This window comes from Schistocerca gregaria, unplaced genomic scaffold, assembly GCF_023897955.1.
Source record: "Schistocerca gregaria isolate iqSchGreg1 unplaced genomic scaffold, iqSchGreg1.2 ptg000199l, whole genome shotgun sequence".
NCBI lineage: Eukaryota > Metazoa > Arthropoda > Insecta > Orthoptera > Acrididae > Schistocerca > Schistocerca gregaria.
In genome coordinates this window covers 1,840,517-1,856,139 of record NW_026061737.1, presented here as the reverse complement: position 1 = coordinate 1,856,139, position 15,623 = coordinate 1,840,517, and positions in this window count along the sequence as shown.

Here is a 15,623-nt window from a genome sequence, read left to right as displayed (position 1 = left end):
GAAGTAGAAAAATTCAAGTTTTAGGTAACGATTATTGTCTTTTTAGCTGGCTTCGGTATCTTGGACATGAGCTAGGACCTTAAGATTCTGCATGAAAGGAGGACTAGCAGCCGAGTTGCACGTCAGAATGTGAAAAGTGTTCATATGTAGTAAAAACCTGAGAAATCCGTCCGTTTTCGTCATTTGTTATCGAATCGACTTAAAGCCAGATGGTCACTTTGGCCGCTATTCTCTCTGAAACGTTTGTACATATCGTCTGCAAAGCTATGTAACGTGCAGCGGTATGTTCAGACACTAAAATCACCATAGTAGAACACAGATGAAGCATCTAAGTTGATGTAATAGCCAGTAAGACGTAGTACAAATCAAGTTTTAGGAATCGATTATTGACTTTTTAGCTGGCTTTGGTGCCTTGGACATGAGCTAGGACTTTAAGATTCTGCATAAAAGGAGGACCAGCAGTCCAGTTGCACGGGAGAATGTGAAAAGTGTTCATATGTAGTAAAAACCTGAGAAATCCGTACGTTTTCGTCATTTGTTATCGAATCGACTTAAAGCCAGATCGTCACATTGGCCGCTCTTCTCTCTGAAACGGTTGTACTTATCGTCTGCAAAGCTATGTCGCGTGCTGCGGTATGCGGAGAAACTAAAAGCACCGTAGTAGAACACAGATGAAGCGTCTAAGTTGATGTAATAGCCAGTAAGAAGTAGTACAATTCAAGTTTTATGTATCGATTATTGACTTTTTAGCTGGCTTTGGTGCCTTGGACATGAGCTAGGACCTTAAGATTCTGCATGAAAGGAGGACTAGCAGCCGAGTTGCACGGGAGAATGTGAAAAGTGTTCATATGTAGTACAAACCTGAGAAATCCGTCCGTTTTCGTCATTTGTTATCGAATCGACTTAAAGCCAGATCGTCACATTGGCCGCTCTTCTCTCTGAAACGGTTGTACTTATCGTCTTCAAAGCTATGTCTCGTGCTGCGGTATCCGGAGACACTAAAATCACCATAGGAGAACACAGATGAAGCTTCTAAGTTGATGCAATAGCCAGTAAGAAGTAGAAAAATTCAAGTTTTAGGTAACCATTATTGTCTTTTTAGCTGGCTTCGGTATCTTGGACATGAGCTAGGACCTTAAGATTCTGCATGAAAGGAGGACTAGCAGCCGAGTTGCACGTCAGAATGTGAAAAGTGTTCATATGTAGTAAAAACCTGAGAAATCCGTCCGTTTTCGTCATTTGTTATCGAATCGACTTAAAGCCAGATGGTCACATTGGCCGCTCTTCTCTCTGAAACGTTTGTACATATCGTCTGCAAAGCTATGTAACGTGCAGCGGTATGTTCAGACACTAAAATCACCATAGTAGAACACAGATGAAGCATCTAAGTTGATGTAATAGCCAGTAAGACGTAGTACAAATCAAGTTTTAGGAATCGATTATTGACTTTTTAGCTGGCTTTGGTGCCTTGGACATGAGCTAGGACTTTAAGATTCTGCATAAAAGGAGGACCAGCAGTCCAGTTGCACGGGAGAATGTGAAAAGTGTTCATATGTAGTAAAAACCTGAGAAATCCGTACGTTTTCGTCATTTGTTATCGAATCGACTTAAAGCCAGATCGTCACATTGGCCGCTCTTCTCTCTGAAACGGTTGTACTTATCGTCTGCAAAGCTATGTCGCGTGTTGCGGTATGCGGAAACAGGAAAAGCACCATAATAGAACACAGATGAAGCTTCTAAGTTGATGTAATAGCCAGTAAGAAGTAGTCCAATTCAAGTTTTAGGTATCGATTATTGACTTTTTAGCTGGCTTAGGTGCCTTGGACATGAGCTGGGACTTTAAGATTCTGCATAAAAGGAGGACTAGCTGCCCAGTTGCACGGGAGAGTGTGAAAAGTGTTCATATGTAGTAAAAACCTGAGACATCCGTCCGTTTTCGTCATTTGTTATCGAATTGACTTAAAGCCAGATCGTCACATTTTCCGCTCTTCTCTCTGAAACGGTTGTACTTATCGTCTGCAAAGCTATGTCGCGTGCTGCGGTATGCGGAAACACTAAAAGCACCATAGTAGAACACAGATGATGCTTCTAAGTTGATGTAATAGCCAGTAAGAAGTAGTACAATTCAAGTTTTAGGTATCGGTTATTGACTGTTTACCCTTCTTTGGTGCCTTGGACACGAGCTAGGAACTTAAGATTTTGCATGAAGGAGGACTAACAGCCGAGTTGCACGGGAGAATGTGAAAAGTGTTCATATGTAGTAAAACCTGAGAAATACGTCCGTTTTCGTCATTTGTTATCGAATCGACTTAAAGCCAGATCGTCACATTGGCCGCTCTTGTCCCTGAAACGGTTGTACTTATCGTCTGCAAAGCTATGTCGCGTGCTGCGGTATGCTGACACACTAAAATCACCATAGTAGAACACAGATGAAGCTTCGAAGTTGATGTAATAGCCAGTAAGAAGTAGTCCAATTCAAGATTTAGGTATCGATTATTGACTTCTTAGCTGGCTTTCGTGCCTTGGACATTAGCTAGGACTATAAGATTCTGCATAAAAGGATGACTAGCAGCCCAGTTGCACGGGAGAATGTGAAAAGTGTTCATATGTAGTAAAAACCTGAGAAATCCGTCCGTTTTCGTCATTTGTTATCGAATCGACTTAAAGCCAGATCGTCACATTGGCCGCTCTTCTCTCTGAAACGGTTGTACTTATCGTCTGCAAAGCTATGTCGCGTGTTGCGGTATGCGGAGACACTAAAAGCACCATAGTAGAACACAGATGAAGCTTCTAAGTTGATGTAATACCCAGTAAGAAGTAGTACATTTCAAGTTTAAGGTATCGATTATTGACTTTTTAGCTGGCTTTGGTGCCTTGGACATGAGCTAGGACCTTATTATTCTTCATGAAAGGAGGACTAGCAGCCGAGTTGCACGGGAGAATGTGAAAAGTGTTCATATGTAGTAAAAACCTGAGAAATCCGTCCGTTTTCGTCATTTGTTATCGAATCGACTTAAAGCCAGATCGTCACATTGGCCGATCTTCTCTCTGAAACGGTTGTACTTATCGTCTGCAAAACTATGTCCCGTGCTGCGGTATGCGGAGAAACTAAAAGCACCGTAGTAGAACACAGATGAAGCGTCTAAGTTGATGTAATAGCCAGTAAGAAGTAGTACAATTCAAGTTTTAGGTATCGGTTATTGACTGTTTACCCTTCTTTGGTGCCTTGGACACGAGCTAGGAACTTAAGATTTTGCGTGAAGGAGGACTAACAGCCGAGTTGCACGGGAGAATGTGAAAAGTGTTCATATGTAGTAAAACCTGAGAAATACGTCCGTTTTCGTCATTTGTTATCGAATCGACTTAAAGCCAGATCGTCACATTGTCCGCTCTTGTCCCTGAAACGGTTGTACTTATCGTCTGCAAAGCTATGTCGCGTGCTGCGGTATGCTGACACACTAAAATCACCATAGTAGAACACAGATGAAGCTTCGAAGTTGATGTAATAGCCAGTAAGAAGTAGTCCAATTCAAGATTTAGGTATCGATTATTGACTTCTTAGCTGGCTTTCGTGCCTTGGACATGAGCTAGGACTATAAGATTCTGCATAAAAGGATGACTAGCAGCCCAGTTGCACGGGAGAATGTGAAAAGTGTTCATATGTAGTAAAAACCTGAGATATCCGTCCGTTTTCGTCATTTGTTATCGAATCGACTTAAAGCCAGATCGTCACATTGGCCGCTCTTCTCTCTGAAACGGTTGTACTTATCGTCTGCAAAGCTATGTCGCGTGTTGCGGTATGCGGAGACACTAAAAGCACCATAGTAGAACACAGATGAAGCTTCTAAGTTGATGTAATACCCAGTAAGAAGTAGTACATTTCAAGTTTAAGGTATCGATTATTGACTTTTTAGCTGGCTTTGGTGCCTTGGACATGAGCTAGGACCTTATTATTCTTCATGAAAGGAGGACTAGCAGCCGAGTTGCACGGGAGAATGTGAAAAGTGTTCATATGTAGTAAAAACCTTAGAAATCCGTCCGTTTTCGTCATTTGTTATCGAATCGACTTAAAGCCAGATCGTCACATTGGCCGCTCTTCTCTCTGAAACGGTTGTACTTATCGTCTGCAAAGCTATGTCACGTGCTGCGGTATGCGGAGACACTAAAATCACCACAGCAGAACAAAGATGGAGCTTCTAAGTTGATGTAATATCCAGGAAGAAGTAGTACAATTCAAGTTTTAGGTATCGATTATCGACTTTTTAGCTGGCTTTGGTGCCTTGGACATGAGCTAGGACCTTATTATTCTTCATGAAAGGAGGACTAGCAGCCGAGTTGCACGGGAGAATGTGAAAAGTGTTCATATGTAGTAAAAACCTTAGAAATCCGTCCGTTTTCGTCATTTGTTATCGAATCGACTTAAAGCCAGATCGTCACATTGGCCGCTCTTCTCTCTGAAACGGTTGTACTTATCGTCTGCAAAGCTATGTCGCGTGTTGCGGTATGCGGAGACACTAAAAGCACCATAGTAGAACACAGATGAAGCTTCTAAGTTGATGCAATAGCCAGTAAGAAGTAGAAAAATTCAAGTTTTAGGTAACCATTATTGTCTTTTTAGCTGGCTTCGGTATCTTGGACATGAGCTAGGACCTTAAGATTCTGCATGAAAGGAGGACTAGCAGCCGAGTTGCACGTCAGAATGTGAAAAGTGTTCATATGTAGTAAAAACCTGAGAAATCCGTCCGTTTTCGTCATTTGTTATCGAATCGACTTAAAGCCAGATGGTCACTTTGGCCGCTCTTCTCTCTGAAACGTTTGTACATATCGTCAGCAAAGCTATGTAACGTGCAGCGGTATGATCAGACACTAAAATCACGATAGTAGAACACAGATGAAGCATCTAAGTTGATGTAATAGCCAGTAAGACGTAGTACAAATCAAGTTTTAGGAATCGATTATTGACTGTTTAGCTGGCTTTGGTGCCTTGGACATGAGCTAGGACTTTAAGATTCTGCATAAAAGGAGGACCAGCAGCCCAGTTGCACGGGAGAATGTGAAAAGTGTTCATATGTGGTAAAAACCTGAGAAATCCGTCCGTTTTCGTCATTTGTAATCGAATCGACTTAAAGCCAGATCGTCACATTGTCCGCTCTTCTCTCTGAAACGGTTGTACTTATCGTCTTCAAAGCTATGTCTCGTGCTGCGGTATCCGGAGACACTAAAATCACCATAGTAGAACACAGATGAAGCTTCTAAGTTGATGCAATAGCCAGTAAGAAGTAGAACAATTCAAGTTTTAGGTAACGATTATTGTCTTTTTAGCTGGCTTCGGTATCTTGGACATGAGCTAGGACCTTAAGATTCTGCATGAAAGGAGGACTAGCAGCCGAGTTGCACGTCAGAATGTGAAAAGTGTTCATATGTAGTAAAAACCTGAGAAATCCGTCCGTTTTCGTCATTTGTTATCGAATCGACTTAAAGCCAGATGGTCACATTGGCCGCTCTTCTCTCTGAAACGTTTGTACATATCGTCTGCAAAGCTATGTAGCGTGCAGCGGTATGTTCAGACACTAAAATCACCTTAGTAGAACACAGATGAAGCATCTAAGTTGATGTAATAGCCAGTAAGACGTAGTACAAATCAAGTTTTAGGAATCGATTATTGACTGTTTAGCTGGCTTTGGTGCCTTGGACATGAGCTAGGACTTTAAGATTCTGCATAAAAGGAGGACCAGCAGTCCAGTTGCACGGGAGAATGTGAAAAGTGTTCATATGCAGTAAAAACCTGAGAAATCCGTCCGTTTTCGTCATTTGTTATCGAATCGACTTAAACCCAGATCGTCACATTGGCCGCTCTTCTCTCTGAAACGGTTGTACTTATCGTCTGCAAAGCTATGTCGCGTGTTGCGGTATGCGGAAACAGGAAAAGCACCATAATAGAACACAGATGAAGCTTCTAAGTTGATGTAATAGCCAGTAAGAAGTAGTCCAATTCAAGTTTTAGGTATCGATTATTGACGTTTTAGCTGGCTTAGGTGCCCTGGACATGAGCTGGGACTTTAAGATTCTGCATAAAAGGAGGACTAGCTGCCCAGTTGCACGGGAGAGTGTGAAAAGTGTTCATATGTAGTAAAAACCTGAGACATCCGTCCGTTTTCGTCATTTGTTATCGAATTGACTTAAAGCCAGATCGTCACATTTTCCGCTCTTCTCTCTGAAACGGTTGTACTTATCGTCTGCAAAGCTATGTCGCGTGCTGCGGTATGCGGAAACACTAAAAGCACCATAGTAGAACACAGATGATGCTTCTAAGTTGATGTAATAGCCAGTAAGAAGTAGTACAATTCAAGTTTTAGGTATCGGTTATTGACTTTTTACCCTTCTTTGGTGCCTTGGACACGAGCTAGGAACTTAAGATTTTGCATGAAGGAGGACTAACAGCCGAGTTGCACGGGAGAATGTGAAAAGTGTTCATATGTAGTAAAACCTGAGAAATACGTCCGTTTTCGTCATTTGTTATCGAATCGACTTAAAACCAGATCGACACATTGTCCGCTCTTGTCCCTGAAACGGTTGTACTTATCGTCTGCAAAGCTATGTCGCGTGCTGCGGTATGCTGACACACTAAAATCACCATAGTAGAACACAGATGAAGCATCTAAGTTGATGTAATAGCCAGTAAGAAGTAGTCCAATTCAAGTTTTAGGTATCGATTATTGACTTTTTAGCTGGCTTTGGTGACTTGGACATGAGCTAGGACCTTAAGATTCTGCATGAAAGGAGGACTAGCAGCCGAGTTGCACGGGAGAATGTGAAAAGTGTTCATACGTAGTAAAAACCTTAGAAATCCGTCCGTTTTCGTCATTTGTTATCGAATCGACTTAAAGCCAGATCGTCACATTGGCCGCTCTTCTCTCTGAAACGGTTGTACTTATCGTCTGCAAAGCTATGTCACGTGCTGCGGTATGCGGAGACACTAAAATCACCACAGCAGAACACAGATGAAGCTTCTAAGTTGATGTAATATCCAGGAAGAAGTAGTACAATTCAAGTTTTAGGTATCGATTATCGACTTTTTAGCTGGCTTTGGTGCATTGGACATGAGCTAGGACTTTAAGATTCTGCATGAAAGGTGGACTAGCAGCCGAGTTCCACGGGAGAATGTGAAAAGTGTTCATATGTAGTAAAAACCTGAGAAATCCGTCCGTTTTCGTCATTTGTTATCGAATCGACTTAAAGCCAGATCGTCACATTGGCCGCTCTTCTCTCTGAAACGGTTGTACTTATCGTCTGCAAAACTATGTCCCGTGCTGCGGTATGCGGAGAAACTAAAAGCACCGTAGTAGAACACAGATGAAGCGTCTAAGTTGATGTAATAGCCAGTAAGAAGTAGTACAATTCAAGTTTTACGTATCGATTATTGACTTTTTAGCTGGCTTTGGTGCCTTGGACATGAGCTAGGACCTTAAGATTCTGCATGAAAGGAGGACTAGCAGCCGAGTTGCACGGGAGAATGTGAAAAGTGTTCATATGTAGTACAAACCTGAGAAATCCGTCCGTTTTCGAAATTTGTTATCGAATCGACTTAAAGCCAGATCGTCACATTGGCCGCTCTTCTCTCTGAAACGGTTGTACTTATCGTCTTCAAAGCTATGTCTCGTGCTGCGGTATCCGGAGACACTAAAATCACCATAGTAGAACACAGATGATGCTTCTAAGTTGATGTAATAGCCAGTAAGAAGTAGTACAATTCAAGTTTTAGGTATCGGTTATTGACTGTTTACCCTTCTTTGGTGCCTTGGACACGAGCTAGGAACTTAAGATTTTGCATGAAGGAGGACTAACAGCCGAGTTGCACGGGAGAATGTGAAAAGTGTTCATATGTAGTAAAACCTGAGAAATACGTCCGTTTTCGTCATTTGTTATCGAATCGACTTAAAGCCAGATCGTCACATTGTCCGCTCTTGTCCCTGAAACGGTTGTACTTATCGTCTGCAAAGCTATGTCGCGTGCTGCGGTATGCTGACACACTAAAATCACCATAGTAGAACACAGATGAAGCTTCGAAGTTGATGTAATAGCCAGTAAGAAGTAGTCCAATTCAAGATTTAGGTATCGATTATTGACTTCTTAGCTGGCTTTCGTGCCTTGGACATGAGCTAGGACTATAAGATTCTGCATAAAAGGATGACTAGCAGCCCAGTTGCACGGGAGAATGTGAAAAGTGTTCATATGTAGTAAAAACCTGAGAAATCCGTCCGTTTTCGTCATTTGTTATCGAATCGACTTAAAGCCAGATCGTCACATTGGCCGCTCTTCTCTCTGAAACGGTTGTACTTATCGTCTGCAAAGCTATGTCGCGTGTTGCGGTATGCGGAGACACTAAGAGCACCATAGTAGAACACAGATGAAGCTTCTAAGTTGATGTAATACCCAGTAAGAAGTAGTACATTTCAAGTTTAAGGTATCGATTATTGACTTTTTAGCTGGCTTTGGTGCCTTGGACATGAGCTAGGACCTTATTATTCTTCATGAAAGGAGGACTAGCAGCCGAGTTGCACGGGAAAATGTGAAAAGTGTTCATATGTAGTAAAAACCTTAGAAATCCGTCCGTTTTCGTCATTTGTTATCGAATCGACTTAAAGCCAGATCGTCACATTGGCTGCTCTTCTCTCTGAAATGGTTGTACTTATCGTCTGCAAAACTATGTCCCGTGCTGCGGTATGCGGTGAAACTAAAAGCACCGTAGTAGAACACAGATGAAGCGTCTAAGTTGATGTAATAGCCAGTAAGAAGTAGTACAATTCAAGTTTTACGTATCGATTATTGACTTTTTAGCTGGCTTTGGTGCCTTGGACATGAGCTAGGACCTTAAGATTCTGCATGAAAGGAGGACAAGCAGCCGAGTTGCACGGGAGAATGTGAAAAGTGTTCATATGTAGTACAAACCTGAGAAATCCGTCCGTTTTCGTCATTTGTTATCGAATCGACTTAAAGCCAGATCGTCACATTGGCCGCTCCTCTCTCTGAAACGGTTGTACTTATCGTCTTCAAAGCTATGTCTCGTGCTGCGGTATCCGGAGACACTAAAATCACCATAGTAGAACACAGATGAAGCTTCTAAGTTGATGCAATAGCCAGTAAGAAGTAGAAAAATTCAAGTTTTAGGTAACGATCATTGTCTTTTTAGCTGGCTTCGGTATCTTGGACATGAGCTAGGACCTTAAGATTCTGCATGAAAGGAGGACTAGCAGCCGAGTTGCACGTCAGAATGTGAAAAGTGTTCATATGTAGTAAAAACCTGAGAAATCCGTCCGTTTTCGTCATTTGTTATCGAATCGACTTAAAGCCAGATCGTCACTTTGGCCGCTCTTCTCTCTGAAACGTTTGTACATATCGTCAGCAAAGCTATGTAACGTGCAGCGGTATGTTCAGACACTAAAATCACCATAGTAGAACACAGATGAAGCATCTAAGTTGATGTAATAGCCAGTAAGACGTAGTACAAATCAAGTTTTAGGAATCGATTATTGACTTTTTAGCTGGCTTTGGTGCCTTGGACATGAGCTAGGACTTTAAGATTCTGCATAAAAGGAGGACCAGCAGCCCAGTTGCACGGGAGAATGTGAAAAGTGTTCATATGTGGTAAAAACCTGAGAAATCCGTCCGTTTTCGTCATTTGTTATCGAATCGACTTAAAGCCAGATCGTCACATTGTCCGCTCTTCTCTCTGAAACGGTTGTACTTATCGTCTTCAAAGCTATGTCTCGTGCTGCGGTATCCGGAGACACTAAAATCACCATAGTGGAACACAGATGAAGCTTCTAAGTTGATGCAATAGCCAGTAAGAAGTAGAACAATTCAAGTTTTAGGTAACGATTATTGTCTTTTTAGCTGGCTTCGGTATCTTGGACATGAGCTAGGACCTTAAGATTCTGCATGAAAGGAGGACTAGCAGCCGAGTTGCACGTCAGAATGTGAAAAGTGTTCATATGTAGTAAAAACCTGAGAAATCCGTCCGTTTTCGTCATTTGTTATCGAATCGACTTAAAGCCAGATGGTCACATTGGTCGCTCTTCTCTCTGAAACGTTTGTACATATCGTCTGCAAAGCTATGTAGCGTGCAGCGGTATGTTCAGACACTAAAATCACCTTAGTAGAACACAGATGAAGCATCTAAGTTGATGTAATAGCCAGTAAGACGTAGTACAAATCAAGTTTTAGGAATCGATTATTGACTTTTTAGCTGGCTTTGGTGCCTTGGACATGAGCTAGGACTTTAAGATTCTGCATAAAAGGAGGACCAGCAGCCCAGTTGCACGGGAGAATGTGAAAAGTGTTCATATGTAGTAAAAACCTGAGAAATCCGTCCGTTTTCGTCATTTGTTATCGAATCGACTTAAAGCCAGATCGTCACATTGGCCGCTCTTCTCTCTGAAACGGTTGTACTTATCGTCTGCAAAGCTATGTCACGTGCTGCGGTATGCGGAGACACTAAAATCACCACAGCAAAACACAGATGAAGCTTCTAAGTTGATGTAACATCCAGGAAGAAGTAGTACAATTCAAGTTTTAGGTATCGATTATCGACTTTTTAGCTGGCTTTGGTGCATTGGACATGAGCTAGGACCTTAAGATTCTGCATGAAAGGTGGACTAGCAGCCGAGTTCCACGGGAGAATGTGAAAAGTGTTCATATGTAGTAAAAACGTGAGAAATCCGTCCGTTTTCGTCATTTGTTATCGAATCGACTTAAAGCCAGATCGTCACATTGGCCGCTCTTCTCCTTGAAACGGTTGTACTTATCGTCTTCAAAGCTCTGTCTCGTGCTGCGGTATCCGGAGACACTAAAATCACCATAGTAGAACACAGATGAAGCTTCTAAGTTGATGCAATAGCCAGTAAGAAGTAGTAAAATTCAAGTTTTAGGTAACGAATATTATCTTTTTAGCTGGCTTCGGTATCTTGGACATGAGCTAGGACCTTAAGATTCTGCATGAAAGGAGGACTAGCAGCCGAGTTGCACGTCAGAATGTGAAAAGTGTTCATATGTAGTAAAAACCTGAGAAATCCGTCCGTTTTCGTCATTTGTTATCGAATCGACTTAAAGCCAGATGGTCACATTGGCCGCTCTTCTCCTGAAACGTTTGTACATATCGTCTGCAAAGCTATGTAACGTGCAGCGGTATGTTCAGACACTAAAATCACCATAGTAGAACACAGATGAAGCATCTAAGTTGATGTAATAGCCAGTAAGACGTAGTACAAATCAAGTTTTAGGAATCGATTATTGACTTTTTAGCTGGCTTAGGTGCCTTGGACATGAGCTGGGACTTTAAGATTCTGCATAAAAGGAGGACTAGCTGCCCAGTTGTACGGGAGAGTGTGAAAAGTGTTCATATGTAGTAAAAACCTGAGACATCCGTCCGTTTTCGTCATTTGTTATCGAATTGACTTAAAGCCAGATCGTCACATTTTCCGCTCTTCTCTCTGAAACGGTTGTACTTATCGTCTGCAAAGCTATGTCGCGTGCTGCGGTATGCGGAAACACTAAAAGCACCATAGTAGAACACAGATGATGCTTCTAAGTTGATGTAATAGCCAGTAAGAAGTAGTACAATTCAAGTTTTAGGTATCGGTTATTGACTGTTTACCCTTCTTTGGTGCCTTGGACACGAGCTAGGAACTTAAGATTTTGCATGAAGGAGGACTAACAGCCGAGTTGCACGGGAGAATGTGAAAAGTGTTCATATGTAGTAAAACCTGAGAAATACGTCCGTTTTCGTCATTTGTTATCGAATCGACTTAAAGCCAGATCGTCACATTGTCCGCTCTTGTCCCTGAAACGGTTGTACTTATCGTCTGCAAAGCTATGTCGCGTGCTGCGGTATGCTGACACACTAAAATCACCATAGTAGAACACAGATGAAGCTTCGAAGTTGATGTAATAGCCAGTAAGAAGTAGTAAAATTCAAGATTTAGGTATCGATTATTGACTTCTTAGCTGGCTTTCGTGCCTTGGACATGAGCTAGGACTATAAGATTCTGCATAAAAGGATGACTAGCAGCCCAGTTGCACGGGAGAATGTGAAAAGTGTTCATATGTAGTAAAAACCTGAGAAATCCGTCCGTTTTCGTCATTTGTTATCGAATCGACTTAAAGCCAGATCGTCACATTGGCCGCTCTTCTCTCTGAAACGGTTGTACTTATCGTCTGCAAAGCTATGTCGCGTGTTGCGGTATGCGGAGACACTAAAAGCACCATAGTAGAACACAGATGAAGCTTCTAAGTTGATGTAATACCCAGTAAGAAGTAGTACATTTCAAGTTTAAGGTATCGATTATTGACTTTTTAGCTGGCTTTGGTGCCTCGGACATGAGCTAGGACCTTAACATTCTTCATGAAAGGAGGACTAGCAGCCGAGTTGCACGGGAGAATGTGAAAAGTGTTCATATGTAGTAAAAACCTTAGAAATCCGTCCGTTTTCGTCATTTGTGATCGAATCGACTTAAAGCCAGATCGTCACATTGGCCGCTCTTCTCTCTGAAACGGTTGTACTTATCGTCTGCAAAGCTATGTCACGTGCTGCGGTATGCGGAGACACTAAAATCACCACAGCAGAACACAGATGAAGCTTCTAAGTTGATGTAATATCCAGGATGAAGTAGTACAATTCAAGTTTTAGGTATCGATTATCGACTTTTTAGCTGGCTTTGGTGCATTGGACATGAGCTAGGACTTTAAGATTCTGCATGAAAGGTGGACTAGCAGCCGAGTTCCACGGGAGAATGTGAAATGTGTTCATATGTAGTAAAAACCTGAGAAATCCGTCCGTTTTCGTCATTTGTTATCGAATCGACTTAAAGCCAGATCGTCACATTGGCCGCTCTTCTCTCTGAAACGGTTGTACTTATCGTCTGCAAAACTATGTCCCGTGCTGCGGTATGCGGAGAAACTAAAAGCACCGTAGTAGAACACAGATGAAGCGTCTAAGTTGATGTAATAGCCAGTAAGACGTAGTACAAATCAAGTTTTAGGAATCGATTATTGACTTTTTAGCTGGCTTTGGTGCCTTGGACATGAGCTAGGACTTTAAGATTCTGCATAAAAGGAGGACCAGCAGCCCAGTTGCACGGGAGAATGTGAAAAGTGTTCATATGTAGTAAAAACCTGAGAAATCCGTCCGTTTTCGTCATTTGCTATCGAATCGACTTAAAGCCAGATCGTCACATTGGCCGCTCTTCTCTCTGAAACGGTTGTACTTATCGTCTGCAAAGCTATGTCGCGTGTTGCGGTATGCGGAAACAGGAAAAGCACCATAATAGAACACAGATGAAGCTTCTAAGTTGATGTAATAGCCAGTAAGAAGTAGTCCAATTCAAGTTTTAGGTATCGATTATTGACTTTTTAGCTGGCTTAGGTGCCTTGGACATGAGCTGGGACTTTAAGATTCTGCATAAAAGGAGGACTAGCTGCCCAGTTGCACGGGAGAGTGTGAAAAGTGTTCATATGTAGTAAAAACCTGAGACATCCGTCCGTTTTCGTCATTTGTTATCGAATTGACTTAAAGCCAGATCGTCACATTTTCCGCTCTTCTCTCTGAAACGGTTGTACTTATCGTCTGCAAAGCTATGTCGCGTGCTGCGGTATGCGGAAACACTAAAAGCACCATAGTACAACAAAGATGATGCTTCTAAGTTGATGTAATAGCCAGTAAGAAGTAGTACAATTCAAGTTTTAGGTATCGGTTATTGACTGTTTACCCTTCTTTGGTGCCTTGGACACGAGCTAGGAACTTAAGATTTTGCATGAAGGAGGACTAACAGCCGAGTTGCACGGGAGAATGTGAAAAGTGTTCATATGTAGTAAAACCTGAGAAATACGTCCGTTTTCGTCATTTGTTATCGAATCGACTTAAAGCCAGATCGTCACATTGTCCGCTCTTGTCCCTGAAACGGTTGTACTTATCGTCTGCAAAGCTATGTCGCGTGCTGCGGTATGCTGACACACTAAAATAACCATAGTAGAACACAGATGAGGCTTCGAAGTTGATGTAATAGCCAGTAAGAAGTAGTCCAATTCAAGATTTAGGTATCGATTATTGACTTCTTAGCTGGCTTTCGTGCCTTGGACATGAGCTAGGACTATAAGATTCTGCATAAAAGGATGACTAGCAGCCCAGTTGCACGGGAGAATGTGAAAAGTGTTCATATGTAGTAAAAACCTGAGAAATCCGTCCGTTTTCGTCATTTGTTATCGAATCGACTTAAAGCCAGATCGTCACATTGGCCGCTCTTCTCTCTGAAACGGTTGTACTTATCGTCTGCAAAGCTATGTCGCGTGTTGCGGTATGCGGAGACACTAAAAGCACCATAGTAGAACACAGATGAAGCTTCTAAGTTGATGTAATACCCAGTAAGAAGTAGTACATTTCAAGTTTAAGGTATCGATTATTGACTTTTTAGCTGGCTTTGGTGCCTCGGACATGAGCTAGGACCTTAACATTCTTCATGAAAGGAGGACTAGCAGCCGAGATGCACGGGAGAATGTGAAAAGTGTTCATATGTAGTAAAAACCTTAGAAATCCGTCCGTTTTCGTCATTTGTTATCGAATCGACTTAAAGCCAGATCGTCACATTGGCCGCTCTTCTCTCTGAAACGGTTGTACTTATCGTCTGCAAAGCTATGTCACGTGCTGCGGTATGCGGAGACACTAAAATCACCACAGCAGAACACAGATGAAGCTTCTAAGTTGATGTAATATCCAGGATGAAGTAGTACAATTCAAGTTTTAGGTATCGATTATCGACTTTTTAGCTGGCTTTGGTGCATTGGACATGAGCTAGGACTTTAAGATTCTGCATGAAAGGTGGACTAGCAGCCGAGTTCCACGGGAGAATGTGAAATGTGTTCATATGTAGTAAAAACCTGAGAAATCCGTCCGTTTTCGTCATTTGTTATCGAATCGACTTAAAGCCAGATCGTCACATTGGCCGCTCTTCTCTCTGAAACGGTTGTACTTATCGTCTGCAAAACTATGTCCCGTGCTGCGGTATGCGGAGAAACTAAAAGCACCGTAGTAGAACACAGATGAAGCGTCTAAGTTGATGTAATAGCCAGTAAGAAGTAGTACAATTCAAGTTTTACGTATCGATTATTGACTTTTTAGCTGGCTTTGGTGCCTTGGACATGAGCTAGGACCTTAAGATTCTGTATGAAAGGAGGACTAGCAGCCGAGTTGCACGGGAGAATGTGAAAAGTGTTCATATGTAGTACAAACCTGAGAAATCCGTCCGTTTTCGTCATTTGTTATCGAATCGACTTAAAGCCAGATCGTCACATTTTCCGCTCTTCTCTCTGAAACGGTTGTACTTATCGTCTGCAAAGCTATGTCGCGTGCTGCGGTATGCGGAAACACTAAAAGCACCATAGTAGAACACAGATGATGCTTCTAAGTTGATGTAATAGCCAGTAAGAAGTAGTACAATTCAAGTTTTAGGTATCGGTTATTGACTGTTTACCCTTCTTTGGTGCCTTGGACACGAGCTAGGAACTTAAGATTTTGCATGAAGGAGGACTAACAGCCGAGTTGCACGGGAGAATGTGAAAAGTGTTCATATGTA